We start from the raw sequence: 17,501 nt of genomic DNA on the forward strand, positions 1-17,501 counted from the left end.
GATTCTTTACTTTATGTGTAGAGAGACAGCGGCGGCAACGGATACCAGCCATAGCCAGCAGTACAACACCTTCCGCCAGCAGTGGGAGCCCACAGCCCGGGACGTCACGTAAGTTAACAATCATTGATTGCAATTTTTTTACCTGCATACGTGACATAAGAGGGTAGCGGAAATATTTGAATACATTACAGACGCAGTAATGACCCAGCGGCCTACCACGCCTCCACCATCTTTAGAGAGCAGACGGCCTCGCACCCCTACACCACCCTCAACACCTCCCTTCCGCCACTCCTCTTCCTCCCCCGGGTCGGCGGCATTCTCCCCAGAAGCTACCATACGTAAGTGACCAAAACAGCGAGCGCTTCCCAACGGCGTGTTCCATAGTTAACCAGATCTGTTATTATTTCCTTTTAGGTGCTGCAGCAGTGGCCAGATCGCTGGGATGGGAAATAAGCAGCTCTGGTTCTGGCAATGAAGAACCGGCGTCCCTTCTCCGTAAGTATCAAGATAATACGAGTGGTTATCTGCGGGATGTCACAATAGACAACTAAAACTGTAAAATTTAATAAAATAAACATCGCCCTGTGGGGCCAGACCAAATTGAAATTTACAACACACTAAATTTGGCCCTGCCCCAGAGGTCGAGATGTATTTTCAGCGGAATCACCGTCAGTTCTCCAACCTCTTCTATCCACAGAACCGCCCACCGTGAGAGAGCTCATGGCGAGACAATTGCGCCTGGAGCGGACAGCAGCGCTCCTGCAGCAGACAGCAGCGCTCCTCCAGACTCAAGTAGAGCAGCAGGGCGTGACGCTGTGACACCTGTTGGGCCGTGGAAGGAGATAATTTTTTTTTTTTTTTGATTATGTAATATTTTGTTGTTAAATAGTTAAATACCAAGAAATTGTTACAATAAAACAAAAAATCTTCGCATTCTTTCTTTAATGTTTACCAAGCTATAAGGGTTAACAGCACCATTTTATAGGCATCTCATCTCATTTAAAGTAATTTAGAGAGGTTTATATGATTTAAAATACAATTGTGTGTGGGTAAACCATTGTTTGGGTGCATGCATGGCAGAGCTTGAAATGGAAGGAAGTCGCCATTTGACTTTGGAATGCAATCTAGACCGATCGCTATAACGTACTATCCCGTCAATGGGGATTATCGAGTCACAGGACACCTTGACGGCATAGGACGTCATATGAGTTGACCACTTTATCTAAACTGAACAACCAAGAATTACGGGAGTAATAAATACAATTTAATTTTATTACACAAAAGACAGTGACCTACTCGCCATATTAAATTGTGGACACGAAAGCATAACCTACATATTGTTGAGTAAACAGGAAAGCAAAAAGAAATATTTTTTTATACGGCGCGATCCTGCCAGGGTACAGCTCCAGAACCATTAAAGTACTGACAGTATTTTTCTCGACAGTCCCTTGCATCGTCTGCCTGTCTGCCAGATCCAAGTGCTTGAAGAGCTGTTAAATTATCAGGTTGTGTACGCCATTCCCCGGGCACAATATCTCCGGTTCTTGGGTCCACTGCATCAATGAATGAAGGAGGAGAATAGGAGCTGGTATCATGACGTCTCAGGAAATTATGGAGCACACAGCATGCCAAAACCACAAAGTCTATAGACGGCAGCTTCAAGTTGATAGCTGTGTGGAACACTCTAAACCGATTAGCCATAATCCCAAAGGCATTTTCAACCACACGACGGGCCCTCGACAACCGGTAATTATAGATTCGGCGCTCCGGTGTGAGTGTTCTCTGCGCAAATGGCTTCAGCAAATGTGGATGAAGAGGGAAAGCTTCATCAGCGATGAAAACAAAATTGAGGTTTGCTTTTGTGTCTTCATTTATTGGCAACTGCAGTTGATTGTTCCTCAAGCTTTCCCCAAATGAAGTGTGTTCAAAAACACCACCGTCGGAGACTCGACCATTCATGCCAACATCCACATCTACGAACTCATAGTTTGCATTGACAAGGGCCATGAGGATCACACTGAAATATCCTTTGTAGTTGAAAAAAAAGGATCCAGAGTTGGCTGGTTGCGTGATGCGCACATGCTTTCCATCTAATGCACCACCGCAGTTTGGAAACTGCCACAGCTGATCAAAATCGGAAGCAATCCTCTTCCAGTCCTCCGCCGTCTTGGGAAACTGCAAGATGAGAAGGAAACATGTACAAATTAGGTCAAATATCTTGTTGTGCACATACACTCTCATGTGGACATCCTAGAGTGATTGACGCGCAGTATGGATTAGTATAAAAAAGTCAACAATCCTGAATATGCAGGCAGCCATTTTATCAGACGGCTTCACTGACTGAGAGGGGGTGCTAAACAATATATCGAAATAATATAACCTATTAAATTACGTTGGGAGCAGCAAATAAAAGAAGGGTGGCGCAGGATTGGAGCAGCACATGTCAGAATGGAGCCGCAAAATGGGAGCAGCACATGTCAGAATGGAGGCGCAGGATGGCGCAGGATCGCAGCAGCACATGTCAGAATGGGGGCGCAGGATGGGAGCAGCTCATGATAGGATGGTGAACAGATACCAATAGTAATGTGCGCCGCCAGGGCGTAGAACGGGTTACATAGCTAGTATAATATATCAACATAACACAGCAGCCCAAATTAAATAGTAGTACCTCCATATAATGCCTTAAGCTCAGCACAATGGCCTCGCATGTCTCCGGAATCACAACGCTGAGGAAAGGTCTGGAAACAGCTGCGGAAAACTGCAAATCCTGAAGAGACCTTCCTGTAGCCAGGAACCGCAGTGTCACCGCCAACCTTTCATCCACGGGCACGGCTGCACGCATCGGCGTATCACGCCTTTGAATGAGTGGCGTAACAGCAGACAGTATTATCTTGAATGATTCCTCTGACATCCTAAGGTAGTTTCGGAAATCATGAGGGTTATTATCACGTAACTCTCTTATGAGACCCATGTGTAACAATGTGGATCTTTTCTGCAGCCAGCTCCGGGTCCACATGCGACGTTTTCGTTTAGGACGTCTCTCCTCTTGGAGACGTGCTGCCTCAAACAACAGGGCAGCAGCAACGACAGAACTCTCATTGGAAGTGAGCATACTTCCTAAAAAGAAAACAAACGTACAATAAATACACGTGCTTACAAAACAATGTTTTGACCATTGATCTAATAACTATATATGTTACTACTGGCATAAACGGGGCAGTCAACCATGCTACAGCTCGATCTGAAAAAGGATTAATTAATTGGGCCACGCTACAGCTGTGTACCTGAGGCTCTCTGGCCTTCTACCCTACTCTCCATAAAGGAACAATCGACCACGCTCCAGCGTTTATCCCCGTTGAAGCGCAACATCTGCTACGCTGTAGCGTTATACATACCTCTTGCGGTAAAAGTCTGTAGTTATAGTAGTTATCAAAGTCCAGGGAATCCAGCGAATTTAGGAGTTCTGATTCCAGCACGTGCTCCAGAGAGAAATTAATAGCGCGCTCGACAGCTCCGGTTTTATCCACTGGGAACAATAGTCCTTTGTCTGTCGAATGAGCGCACAGTATTGTACCGCCCAATCAGCACACAGGAGGTGGAGAATTTAGCGCTCCTACGTAGCCAGCTCCTCCGCCCTTTACATCGTATACAATATCGTGCACACCTTTGTTACACCATGCGATCATGCCGCCACAGCGGGACACTAGACGACGAAAGAAAGTTTCAAACGATGTGCTACGATGTACGATTCACAGCGGGGTCCCTGATCGCAGGAGCGTGTCACACACTGCGATATCGTAACTATATCGCTCGAACGTCACGAATCGTGCCGTCGTAGCGATCAAAATTGCACTGTGTGACGGTACCCTAAGAATGCAGGAGGCGTATTGGAAGATTTGAGTAATCATGTGAACAGTTAAGGGGATTTGGACAATTGTGTGAGCAGTTAGAGGAATATGAACGCTCGTGTGAGCAGTTAGAGGGATATGAACGCTCGTGTGAGCAGTTAGAGGGATATGCAGGGGCGGACATATCATTGGTGCAACCTGTGCAGCCGTACAGGGGCCCAAGAGGTAAGGGGGCCCATTTCTACCTCCAAAGCAAGAGTAATTTAGCATTTTTAGGAGCTCTTGGTCTGGAAAGGGCCCGTATATTGTTCTTGCATAGGGGCCCTATTCTGTCCGTGTCCCCCAGTGGGGATATGGATGCTCGCATGAGCAGTTAGAGGGATATGGACGCTAGTATGAGCAATTAGAGGGATATGGACGCTCGTGTGAGCAGTTAGAGGGATATGGACGCTCGTGTGATCAGTTAGAGGGATATGGACGCTCACGTGAGCAGGTAGAGGGATATGAACGCTCGTGTGAGCAGTTACAGGGATATGGACGCTCGTGTGATCAGTTAGAGGGATGTGGACGCTCGCGTGAGCAGTTAGAGGGACATGGACGCTAGTGTGAGCAGTTAGAGGGATATGGACACTTATGTGAGCAGTTAGAGGGATATGGATGTCCGTGTGAGCAATTAGAGGGATATGGATGCTCGTGTGAGCAGTTAGAGGGATATCGATGCTCACGTGAGCAGTTAGAGGGATATGGGCACTTGTGTGAGCAGTTAGAGGGATATGGATGCTCGTGTGAGCAATTAGAGGGATATGGACACTCGTGTGAGCAGTTAGAGGGATATGGATGCTCACGTGAGCAGTTAGAGGGATATGGACACTTGTGTGAGCAGTTAGAGGGATATGGATGCTCGTGTGAGCAATTAGAGGGATATGGACGCTCGTGTGAGAAGTTAGAGGGATATGGACGCTCACGTGAGCAGTTAGAGGGATATGGACGCTCGTGTGAGCAGTTAGAGGGATATGGATGCTCACGTGAGCAGTTAGAGGGATATGGACACTTGTGTGAGCAGTTAGAGGGATATGGATGCTCGTGTGAGCAATTAGAGGGATATGGACGCTCGTGTGAGAAGTTAGAGGGATATGGACGCTCACGTGAGCAGTTAGAGGGATATGGACGCTCGTATGAGCAGTTAGAGGGATATGGACACTTGTGTGAGCAGTTTGAGGGACATATATGCTCGTGTGAGCAGTTAGAGGGATATGAATGAAGCGCCCCCCACGTCAGGGAAATGGGGTACTCGGTATCGGGCCCTTCGGTTCTCGTCAGGGATGTCTCGGTGGCCTGACCCGGTCCGTGGCCCTTTGAGGGGCGTCCAATAAATGGACGAAAGTTCATAGGATAATGTTCGTGACGCCACCTGTGGTATTCGGTCAGGGTGACCGACACTGCTTAGGGGTTCGCTGGGGTGATGTTATGGCAGCTAGATGGTATACCTTCCCAAAGGTGAAGTATGTCCCCAGGGCTTCCCAAAGTGTAGATGGTGGATGATGTAAGGCGCAGTGAATAACTAGGACACAAGGTTGCAGTCTCTTTACCTTTACTGAAGGCTTCAGCATCCACAGTCCAGGGTAGGGACTACAGGGTAGGCAGAGTCCGGCCAGTTTGAAGGCAGATCCAGAGTCCCCTTATCCAGGTGGAATTCAATAGCCTTCCTCTAGCGCCTGAGTGTTGTAGCTCCTCCCTGCTGAGTTCCTCGGTGAGGTCCTCACAACTATCGTAGGTGTTAAGTCTCTTTCTCTCTGTCCCCCTGACGGATAGGACAAACCCGTATGACTGATGGCCTGAGGCTTTTTATAGGGACCCTAGAGACGCCCCAGCCCCCACAAGTTGCCACCGTGCCTCCTGGGTATATGGTCGGGCAGCCAACGTGGAATCAACTGTCCTGCCAGTCTCTGAAGTAAAGCATAGAGTTCCTTACTCCCTCGGTGTTCTGGCTACCGGTACTGCGCTTCAGAAGGAGGCAGCCTGCTTCTAGCTGGTCTCCCCCTGATGTTCCTCTCCTTTTGCTATGACTTCATTTCTCACTCACTGCAACACAATTCCTTTCAATGTCTCTTTCTTTGGATGCTGCCGCAAGTGGGGCAGGCGCAGCTCCGTGAACCCTCGTTCTCCCACAGACCTTCCGTCTGCTCTCCTCTCCTTCTAACGTTCTCCCTAGACTACCAGTTTATCTAATTGTGAGGAGTGCCCTAATAGATAGAAGCATGGCTCCCCCTGGCGGCCTGGAGTGTGAAGTGTGCATTTGTGGTTGTGATACCTGGACAGAAGATCTCCTTCATTGTCTTCAGACGTAACATCACTCCCCCTGGTGGAAGAATAACATTACTGCAACGACCAGGACTCTGGGGCGCTGCATGAACACTTGTGTGAGCAGTTTGAGGGATATGGATGCTCGTGTGAGCAGTTAGAGGGATATGGACGCTTGTGTGATCAGTTAGAGGGATACAGCCAACACAGAGAGCAGAGATTGGAAGGCCCAGATCACGGTACAGAGATAGAGAAGTGGGGGTTGCGCTCTAAGAGGCGGAAGCAGCCAGAATAGCGCGTTGGTGAAGTGACTTATCGGCAATAGACTTGCGGCCTGACTGAGAACTAGCGTTGACTCCCGTTAGGGGCTGTTACTGTGACTACCACGTCAGACTTAGTGACTAGGTGATAACTGTAATAACTATAACACGGACTTCGACATAACATGGACTAGTGTACCAGTCAGAAAAATCATTGAGCACAATAGATATAACTACTGGATCCAGTTATCACAGATCTGCATCTTGTGCGCCGTTGCATCTGCGTGCCTGTTTACACCATCTCCGAATCACTGTAATGCCTGGTGGAGTTCCTTTTTAAGGCAACATATTTACAATGAGAACACAAAAAATACAGTATTTGATAATCTTACAGATATCATGTGTTTTTAAAGTTTTTTTTGTGCTCTTTTATGCATATTTACCCATTTATCAGGTGCTCATATTCGTGGTGGGTGTACAGGCACCCTAACCACTGGCAGGGCACCTCCTCGCACACTGCTAATTTGGACTAATTAAGGGTAACTAAGGAAGGAAGGAGGGGGTTGATCCCAAAAGACACCCTAGGATTGAACGGCCGTGCAGGGAGTTGCTATAGTAACAGGTGAGAAGTGACACAAACTCCAATCGCTACTTCTTACTATAAAAAGCCATGAGGATGAACAGCGCGCTCTATGGGGGCTGAGATAAAAGTCATTACAGATAGTTGTTGTGGTTCAGAAATTAGTGCAGGTATGTTTTCAAGAAGTGCAAAAATTATCTTAGTTTAAACTTGTGATGAGATTACAGGAATAAGGTCCTCTGTCAATATCCTAACAATCTAAATCAGTTCAATTCGGCCCTAAATTTGCTCCAAGCCTGTACCACCTTTGGATATCATCCAACAGCAGTCTGATATTTTCTACTGACCTATAATCTTGACTGATTGCCATCTAATTTATCAGAGGCAAATTGTGCATGCTGCGATTTTTTACACAGAGGAAAAACAGTGTGCCTCTGTAAGGATGGTGGACTGGACTGTCGTGTTCCTACCTCTGAAGACACTGTGTTTTAATGTAATGTGATAGCTTATTAGACGGATAGGTAGTTTAGGATAAGAATAAAGACTGTAGTTTAGGAAGTGAGAGTAAGATAAGATAGTGTTAATGTTTGGGACTAGCCCAAAAGTGAGAGGGGCTTAATGTTAGGGAAAGAAACTGCTTCCTATAGTTAGGCAATTCGAGTTCTAGTGCAAGTAGGAAGTGCAGAGTGATCGTTAAGGTTGATCCGGAGCGAAAGGAGATTAAGGACAGGGGAATAGCGAGATTCTGAACAAACTGACAAGACAGAGTGGCAACAGGGTCCTTGGATAGGAAGTTTAGTCACAAAAATCCCTGATCTTACAAAAGCCGAAGATAACGGACATAATCAGGATTGACTTTGTGGAACTAGTGGGGGTCACTAGCAGTACATACAGGGTGCCAATAGTGGAAGGAATAGTACCTGGAACCGCTGAGTGAGTACAAAGACTTGCTGATCAGGACTGTGCCATAGAAGCTGTTGTGAGGCAGTGATGGGTATTATATGCGAAGGACGCTATATATTCCCCAGGATGCGCATAGAAGCGTATTGAGGCCGCTGCAGTCACAGGTATAGCTGTGGTTGCAACGCAGAATAGAAGTAAGTGTTGTCTTGGACAAACAATTTGCCCAAGGCAGATTTAAGAAAACCCGGCATGGGCTTTTTATTTTTGGAGCAAACTACAGGATGGTAGTGGGGCAGTTCGCTCCTTCCAAGCCGGGTTTTACAAGTGGCACATGGCCACAGATTCTATTTTAAAAACCCTGCAGTAAAGGGTTTGGGGTGTCAGCGTTTGTTTCCAAGCGGCAGAGCAGGTGGCTCTGCAACTTCCAGCATGTGTGAGGTAACACAGATCCAAGAGCAGCGAACGCCTGGCACCCCGCAGTATGATATGGTGGTGCAGTCGCCCTCGGCAACCAGTCTCTGATACGGACTGCTGTAATATCCCAGCTGCAATCCGGAAGATACCGTGTGCTGTTCATTTTGTGAGTTGTTTGGACATTAAATACGTTTGGTGTGAACTTTCCTGGGTCACTGCCTCATTACTTTACTGCACAGTGTGAACACTGCAGCACTGCAATTGGTTGGAGAATGCAGGCAGTGTGAATTGAGGCATACACCAACACCAGCTGCATGTCTGTCGTTATGATAATAATAGACCATGGCACAACCGTGCAGGTGCTCAAGTAGGGTCCCAAACCAGAAAAAATAATGTAATAAAACTTGGCACTTAGCATGATATTGGGTAAGAAGATTTAATGCTGTCCAGGAGTAGTACATCAATTTCACAAATGTTTCGGTCAAGTAGTGACCTTCATCAGTGTACTAGACATATATATGCAAATAACATGTCAGTATAGTATCAACATAAAGTGAAAACAATCATGAAAATTAAATAAAGCCTCAATCCAAGACATATAGCAACAGAGGTTACACAAAAAAACAGAAATCATTAACAAAGCAAATACCCCTGTCTGGGGTCTCAGAGATTATGGTGCAGGGTAGGAGGTAAGAGGAGAAGGGGACCTACCTGACTGCTTGTAGAGTAGGGGAATCAAAATTGTGGTAAATGTAATTGTTGTAGTCCTATATTAGAGGTTATGAACCTGCATAGAAAATAAATGTAGTGTGAGGTTGTGCTCAATGTAACTGTAGGATCAAAAGAACGGATGAGACCCACCTAATGTCATGCAATTGGAGAAAAGTGCATGTGGAGCATCCCCAGTAGTGCAGTGGGGTACTTGTTACCGGGTCCTTCGGTTCTCAGTGGGGATGTCACGGTGGCTGACTCGGTCCGTGGTCCTAGGGGACGTCCGTTAATAAATGGGAGAAAGGTCTTTAAAGGGGAAATGTTTGTGACGCCACCTGTAGTATTCGGTCAGGGTGACCGACGCTGCTTAGGGGTCCGCTGGGGTGATGTTATGGCAGCTAGATGGTATACCTTCCCACAGGTGAAGTATGTCCCTAGGGCTTCCCAGAGTGTAGATGATGGATGGTGTGAGGCGCAGTAAAGAATGAGGACACAAGGTTGCAGTCTCTACCTTTACTGAATGCTTCAGTGTCCACAGTCCAGAGCACCAGACCACAGGGCAGGCAGAGTCCGGCCGGTCCTAAGGCAAATCCAGAGTCCCCCTTATCCAGGTAGAAATCAGTAGCCTTCCTCTAGCGCCTGAGTGTTGTAGTTCTCCCTGCTGAGCTTCTCGGTGAGGTCCTCACAACTATCGTAGAGGTAATGTCTCTTTCTCTCTGTCCCCCTGATGGATAGGATAGGACAAACCCGTATGACTGATGGCCTGAGGCTTTTTACAGGGACCCTACGACGCCCCAACCCCCACAAGTTGCCATCGTACCTCCTGGGTATAAGGTCGGGCAGCCAACATGGAATTAACTGTCCTGCCAGTCTCTGAAGTAAAGCATAGAGATCCTTACTCCCTTGGTGTTCTGGCTACCGGCTTCTGCGCCTCAGAGGGAGGCAGCCTATTGCACGGCAGAACTCTCCTTGTGCTATGACTTCGTTTCTCACTCTCAGCAATGCAATTCCCTTCGTGTCCTTTCTTAGGATGCTGCCGCACGTGGGGCAGGCGCTGCTCCATGAACCCTCGTTCTCCACAGACCTCAGTCTGCATCTCGCTCCCTCTCCCTCCAGCCAGCTTCTCTCCCTGATTTCCTATCCAGACTACCAGTTTTACCTAATTGTGAGGAGTGCCCTAATAGATAGAAGCACGGCTCCCCCTGGTGGCCTGGAGTGTGAAGTGTGTTGTGTGGTTTGTGATACCTGGGTAACGTGATCTCCTTTATTGCCTTCAGATGTAACATCACTCCCCCTGGTAGAAGAATGACATTACTGCAACGACCAGGACTCTGGGGCACTGCACTTGTCCGGTATCCTATGGTCTAGGAGTCTACAACGGACCACAGAGTTAATAAGTGCCGTGATATAAAGCTGGTAGAAAAAGGACTCATAGACCCACCTTGGTTCTGGGATAGTTGCAGTAATGACTGCTAATAGATCCGGGATCCGGTGGGTATCTACTATGGGACAATCTACATGTAAAAGGAAAATCTCCTTAAGTACATATATGTGTATAAAGAGCAGGGGTAATCTGAACATTGTTCCTTACCAGTGGTGTCCAGTAGGATGTAAATAAGTGTTCCACTGCAGCAAGTGCTAGCCGGGGTTTACTATGCCTATGGTGTGTGTTGAAGTGGGTGATCCTATGTGCAGCGCTAGTGGAGATAACTACAGTGGGGCAAAAAAGTATTTAGTCAGTCAGCAATAGTGCAAGTTCCACCACTTAAAAAGATGAGAGGCGTCTGTAATTTACATCACAGGTAGACCTCAACTATGGGAGACAAACTGAGAAAAAAAAATCCAGAAAATCACATTGTCTGTTTTTTTTAACATTTTATTTGCATATTATGGTGGAAAATAAGTATTTGGTCAGAAACAAACAATCAAGATTTCTGGCTCTCACAGACCTGTAACTTCTTCTTTAAGAGTCTCCTCTTTCCTCCACTCATTACCTGTAGTAATGGCACCTGTTTAAACTTGTTATCAGTATAAAAAGACACCTGTGCACACCCTCAAACAGTCTGACTCCAAACTCCACTATGGTGAAGACCAAAGAGCTGTCAAAGGACACCAGAAACAAAATTGTAGCCCTGCACCAGGCTGGGAAGACTGAATCTGCAATAGCCAACCAGCTTGGAGTGAAGAAATCAACAGTGGGAGCAATAATTAGAAAATGGAAGACATACAAGACCACTGATAATCTCCCTCGATCTGGGGCTCCACGCAAAATCCCATCCCGTGGGGTCAGAATGATCACAAGAACGGTGAGCAAAAATCCCAGAACCACGCGGGGGGACCTAGTGAATGAACTGCAGAGAGCTGGGACCAATGTAACAAGGCCTACCATAAGTAACACACTACGCCACCATGGACTCAGATCCTGCAGTGCCAGAGGTGTCCCACTGCTTAAGCCAGTACATGTCCGGGCCCGTCTGAAGTTTGCTAGAGAGCATTTGGATGATCCAGAGGAGTTTTGGGAGAATGTCCTATGGTCTGATGAAACCAAACTATAACTGTTTGGTAGAAACACAACTTGTCGTGTTTGGAGGAAAAAGAATACTGAGTTGCATCCATCAAACACCATACCTACTGTAAAGCATGGTGGTGGAAACATCATGCTTTGTGGCTGTTTCTCTGCAAAGGGGCCAGGACTACTGATCCGGGTACATGAAAGAATGAATGGGGCTATGTATCGTGAGATTTTGAGTGCAAACCTCCTTCCATCAGCAAGGGCATTGAAGATGGAACGTGGCTGGGTCTTTCAACATGACAATGATCCAAAGCACACCGCCAGGGCAACGAAGGAGTGGCTTCATAAGAAGCATTTCAAGGTCCCGGAGTGGCCTAGCCAGTCTCCAGATCTCAACCCTATAGAAAACCTTTGGAGGGAGTTGAAAGTCCGTGTTGCCAAGCGAAAAGCCAAAAACATCACTGCTCTAGAGGAGATCTGCATGGAGGAATGGGCCAACATACCAACAACAGTGTGTGGCAACCTTGTGAAGACTTACAGAAAACGTTTGACCTCTGTCATTGCCAACAAAGGATATATTACAAAGTATTGAGATGAAATTTTGTTTCTGACCAAATACTTATTTTCCACCATAATATGCAAATAAAATGATAAAAAACAGACAATGTGATTTTCTGGATTTTTTTTTCTCAGTTTCTCTCCCATAGTTGAGGTCTACCTATGATGTAAATTACAGACGCCTCTCATCTTTTTAAGTGGTGGAACTTGCACTATTGCTGACTGACTAAATACTTTTTTGCCCCACTGTAAATGGGGGTAATTTAGGAATCAAAAAAGCCGGTAAACTGCAGTCGAGTAGGGGGATGTTATGACACGGTGGTTTAGGAGCAACATGGAACGAGCTCTTGAAGGAAGTGGTAACTGTACTGACCGCAGTCCCTAAGCTCAACACAACACTAGAAGTAGCCGTGTGATGCTCCTAACTCTCCCTAGGCACCTCGTCACCGCCTAAGAGCTAACTACCCCTAAAGATAGAAGCAGAAAAACTATCTTGCCTCAGAGAAAATTCCCAAAGGATAGAGTAGCCCCCCACAAATAATGACTGTGAGTGGAGAGGGAAAAACATACACAGAATGAAACCAGTATGAGCACAGGAGGCCAGTCTAGCTTGATAGATAGGACAGGATGGAATACTGTGCGGTCAGTATAAAACACTACAAAAATCCACGCAGAGTTTACTAAAAAATCTCCACACCTGACTAAAGGTGTGGAGGGTAAATCTGTTTCCCAGAGCTTCCAGCAAGACAGAATTAATTCATACTGATAACGCTGGATAAACATAGAAAGCACAGAACGGAAAAGTCCACAATCTGTGAACAGAAAAGAGCAAGCAAAAACTTAGCTTAGCTGAACTGGTCAGGATAACAGGGAAATCCAAAAGAGATGTGAATCCAAACAGGAACCATTTACAAGTGGCACTAGCTGAAGGACAGAGCAGGCATAAATAGCCGAGCAGAAAAGACGATCAGTGAAAGCAGCTGCTGACAGCTAACTCCAAGGAGCAGCCATACCACTTGAAACCACAAGAGGGAGCCCAAGAGCAGAACTCACAAAAGTGCCACTTACAACCACTGGAGGGAGCCCAAGAGCGGAATTCACAACAGGGGGAGGTCCGAGGGAAGGAACCATGTGACAGGTGATTTGCATGATGGTATCAATACAATCGATTCTGTAAAGAGAATATTAGAGTTAGTAAATAGCAATCACAAGTGACAAGTATATCACGTGTTGAGAAATATGGCAACCTAAGAGGACATATATAAGACACGTCTTAATGAAAAAGAAAGGAAGTAAATCCCCAGCGTGAAACTTGGATAAAAGTTCAATTTATTTAGACAAATCCATTAACATCCTTGTTTCATAGTGGTACAGCAAATGGAGCACATGATGCGACCAGGGCTGCCACTAGGAATTTCGGGGCCCCATACTGGCAACATTTTCTGGGCCCCCTTAAGACTCCGCCCAGGCTCCACACCAGCCCCACCTCCACAACCCCACTGCTGTCTCTTGGAAAAACTCCACTTCTCACCAATCACACATTAACAGTTCCCATCACTAGATCACACACATAGCCAGCAGATTTTGTTTTGGCCAAAAGGTTTTTTAATCTGCCACGACAACAAGGTAGACTCTTTTGGCTGGGCCCTACTCTACTCTAACTTATTAAACATTTGTTAGAATATGCAGTACAATTTAGGTATATTGTTATTCATTATTCAATTTTTCAAATACCACATACAAGGGACAAATACCACAACACCATGACCAGACACCATATTATCACCACATAGTAACCTATAATACTATCTACAAGGAACAAATACCGCCACACCATGCACAGACCACATATTACCACCACAGTGACCGAACAATATCACATACAAGAGACAAATACCACCGCAGCATGTCCAGACCACATATTACCACCACATGGTGGCCAACTACATACATGGAACAAATACCAACACAACATGACCAGGTCACATATTACCACCACACAGTGACTGAATAATAGCACATACAAGGAACAAATACCACCACACCATGACCAGACCACATATTACCACCACATAGTGACCAAATAATAGCACATACAAGGAACAAATACCGCCACACCATGGCTGGACAACATATTACCACCACATTGTGACTGAATAGTACAATACTGATCACTAATTTAAAAAAAAATTCTATCACCATAAGAGCCATTATACACAGGAGATCTGTACCTAGTATGCAGTGTCTGTGTACAGGTAATACAGTGGTCAACGGTGCCATTACACACAGGAGCTCTATATATAGTGTCAGTGTACAGGTAATACAGGGATCACCAGTGACATTATACACTGGAGCTCTGTATATAGGGTACAGTGTACATGTAATACAGTGATCACTAGTGACATTATACACATGAGCTCTGTATACAGTAAACAGTGTATGGTGTCAGTGTACAGGTAACATACTGACTCACCAGTGACAGTGACAGTGACAGTGACCGGCAGGTTCCGGTGCTAAGGATGCTATGGGAGAAGGACCTGCCATGACGTCACGGTCATGTGACCGCGACGTCATCACAGGTCCTGCGCGCCTGTGCGACAAGGACCTGCCATGATGTGACGTCATGTGACCGCGACATCATCACAGGTCCTGCGCTCATAGTCATACCAATCCTGGCACCGGAAGCTGCGGCGTGCACCGTACACAGGAGCCAGGACTAAGGTGAGTATATGTTTATTTTTTATTTTATGTCACTGGCCAATATCCTACATTACTGGGCAATATACTACGTGGCTGACCAATATACTACATACTACGCGGCTGTGCAATATACTACGTGGCTGGGCAATATACTACGTGACTGGGCAATGTACTACGTGACTGGGCAATATACTACGTAGCTGACCAATATACTACATACTACGCGGCTGTGCAATATACTACGTGGCTGGGCAATATACTACGTAACTGGGCAATATACTACGTGGCTGGGCAATATACTACGTGACTGGGCAATATACTACGTGACTGGGCAATATACTAGGTGGCTGGGCAATATACTACGTAGCTGGGCAATATACTACGTGACTGGCCAATGTACTACGTAGCTGGGCAATATACTACGTTGCTGGGCAATATACTACGTGACTGGGCAATATACTACGTGACTTGGCAATATACTACGTGACTGGGCAATATACTACGTGACTGGGCAATATACTACGTAGCTGGGCAATATACTACGTGACTGGCCAATATACTACGTCGCTGGGCAATATACTACGTGATTGGGGAATATACTACGTGGCTGGGCAATATGCTACGTGGACATGCATATTCTAGAATACCCGATGCGTTAGAATCGGGCCACCATCTAGTTAATATTGGTTATTATGCAACCCACCATTCCAAATAGAAATTATTATCCGCCACTGTTCACCCACTATCTGTGCATAGCTACTTTCCCCATTTAATATATAAATTAATTAGCACTTGTACTCTTTCCGCCAATTTATTTCCAGTCACTTTATCCTCAACGACCCCACTATGTACCTCCCACTCTAATTCTTACCCCGATTCATTATAGTTATGTAAGGAGGTTGCTTTCCCTGCTCCTTTCCTGGAACCACTTAATCAGACAGCGGGGTTGTCGGGGGAAGACTTTCTGCCCTGGACAGAAGGGACCATGTGACGGCTGGGGCAGGGAGGAAGAGACGGGGGTGTGGTCAGAAAAGTGTGGGAGAGCAGAGCACGCCAGACAGAGGGGACAGCGTGCCAGAGAGAAAGCAGGCTGCAGCGCCGCGCTCCCCATGACAGAGTGCTCCCCGTGAGGGCACTAAGGCTGGAGTGAGAGTGGGGACTTGGAAGCCTCCATAATCTGAGACGACGTATTCCCTTACAGTGACCTGAGCGTGCAGCCCCGGTTACCACACTGGCAAGCCAGGACCCCTGAGTGTGACTAAGGAAACTGCTCAGTGTGTGTGTGTTCGTGCTGCAGAGAGAGAGACTGTTGGCCTGATATCCAGAGACTCGCAGCAGAGTGGCTGTGTGACTTCCTGCTTCCAGCTGCACAGGGAGAACAGGCTGCAGAAGCTTAACCCCGTAGTTTCCAGGAGACAGAGAAGAGACTTCTATCCCCTGGTCTCCGCGGTATCAGTACAGAGACTGTGATTCCTGGTACAGAGACTTAACAGTGTAGACCCCCTGATTCCTGGCTGTGCTGTAAAAGCTAAAGACTCAGAGCCTGTGCATACCACATTAACTCCCGAAACCCCAGGCAGCAGGCTCCTAGAGATTACTCAGCCCAAGTGCTGCTGTTTCTCGGCGCCTACGTTGGAGAAGACGACCCTTCAAGCAAGTCCTCATCAGACTGATAAGTGTTCTTTTCTCAAGAAATCTTACTTACTCCTGTTACATCGTTTGACTCCCATATTTTATTGCTAGTTATTTCCCACTGCTTCCTCCCTGCGAGGAGAACTTGATTCCTGTTAATAAACTCCTCAACTGTTGGTCTGTCTGTTCCGTGGTGACATACTCAGTACCTGCATACAATTACAGTTACATGCCCATTCTGCCTCAATTCATTGTCATGTCTTCTCTCTCTCCCACCCTCTATTCATTATCAACTGGTCTTCCCCACCCTCAAAATTAATTATTTGCTCTCCCCACCTTCAATACACCATTTGCTCTCCCCACCCCCACCTTCAATTCAATTGCTGTCCGCTGTCCCTCACACTCACTTGATGTGCAGTCCCCATCATCCCCACTTCATCATCTGCAGTGCCCCTTACTTCATCATTTGCAGCCCCCTATCATTTCGTCATGTGCAGTACCCCCTCAAACACAATTCATCATCTGTAGTCTCCATCACTCCCACATCATCACTTGCAGTCCCCATCACCCCACTTCATCATTTGCAGTCCCCATCATTTGCAATCCCCATCACCCCCCACCTCATCATTTCCAGTCCCCATCACCCCTGCATCATCATTTGCAGTCCACATCACCCCCAAATCATCATTTGTAGTCCCCATCACCCCCACATCATCATTTGCAGTCCCCATCATCCCCACATCATCATTTGCAGTCCCCATCACACCCACATCATCATTTGCAGTCCCCATCACCCCCACATCATTTGCAGTCGCCATCACCCCCACATCATCATTTGCAGTTCCCATCACCCCCACTTAATAATTTGCAGTCCCCTATCCCCTTCACTTCATCTGCAGTCCCCCTTACTTCATCATTTGCAGCCCCCTATCATTTCATCATGTGCAGTACCCCCCAAACACACTTCATCATCTGCAGCCTCACTACCCCCCACCTCACCCATTTAAAAAAACAAAAATGTTTTTTATACTTACCTCAGTCGTTCCCGGGGCGTCTAGTGTTTTCAGCAGTGAAGCAGCAGC

The 17,501-nt window shown here is 46.6% G+C and overlaps 1 long non-coding RNA gene across 1 annotated transcript; it reads right to left on the reverse strand.

Annotated features, from left to right (window-relative positions):
• Positions 1-1,242: 1,242 nt before the first annotated feature.
• On the reverse strand, positions 1,243-2,811 carry LOC138667506 (uncharacterized). The gene is made up of 2 exons (XR_011318797.1): positions 2,669-2,811; positions 1,243-2,175 (listed from the first exon to the last, which is right to left on the reverse strand). It is a non-coding gene; the product is annotated as an uncharacterized lncRNA (long non-coding RNA).
• Between the last annotated feature and the right edge of the window lie 14,690 nt (positions 2,812-17,501).

The sequence above is a fragment of the Ranitomeya imitator genome, chromosome 2 (assembly GCF_032444005.1).
Source record: "Ranitomeya imitator isolate aRanImi1 chromosome 2, aRanImi1.pri, whole genome shotgun sequence".
NCBI classification, from domain to species: Eukaryota; Metazoa; Chordata; class Amphibia; order Anura; family Dendrobatidae; genus Ranitomeya; species Ranitomeya imitator.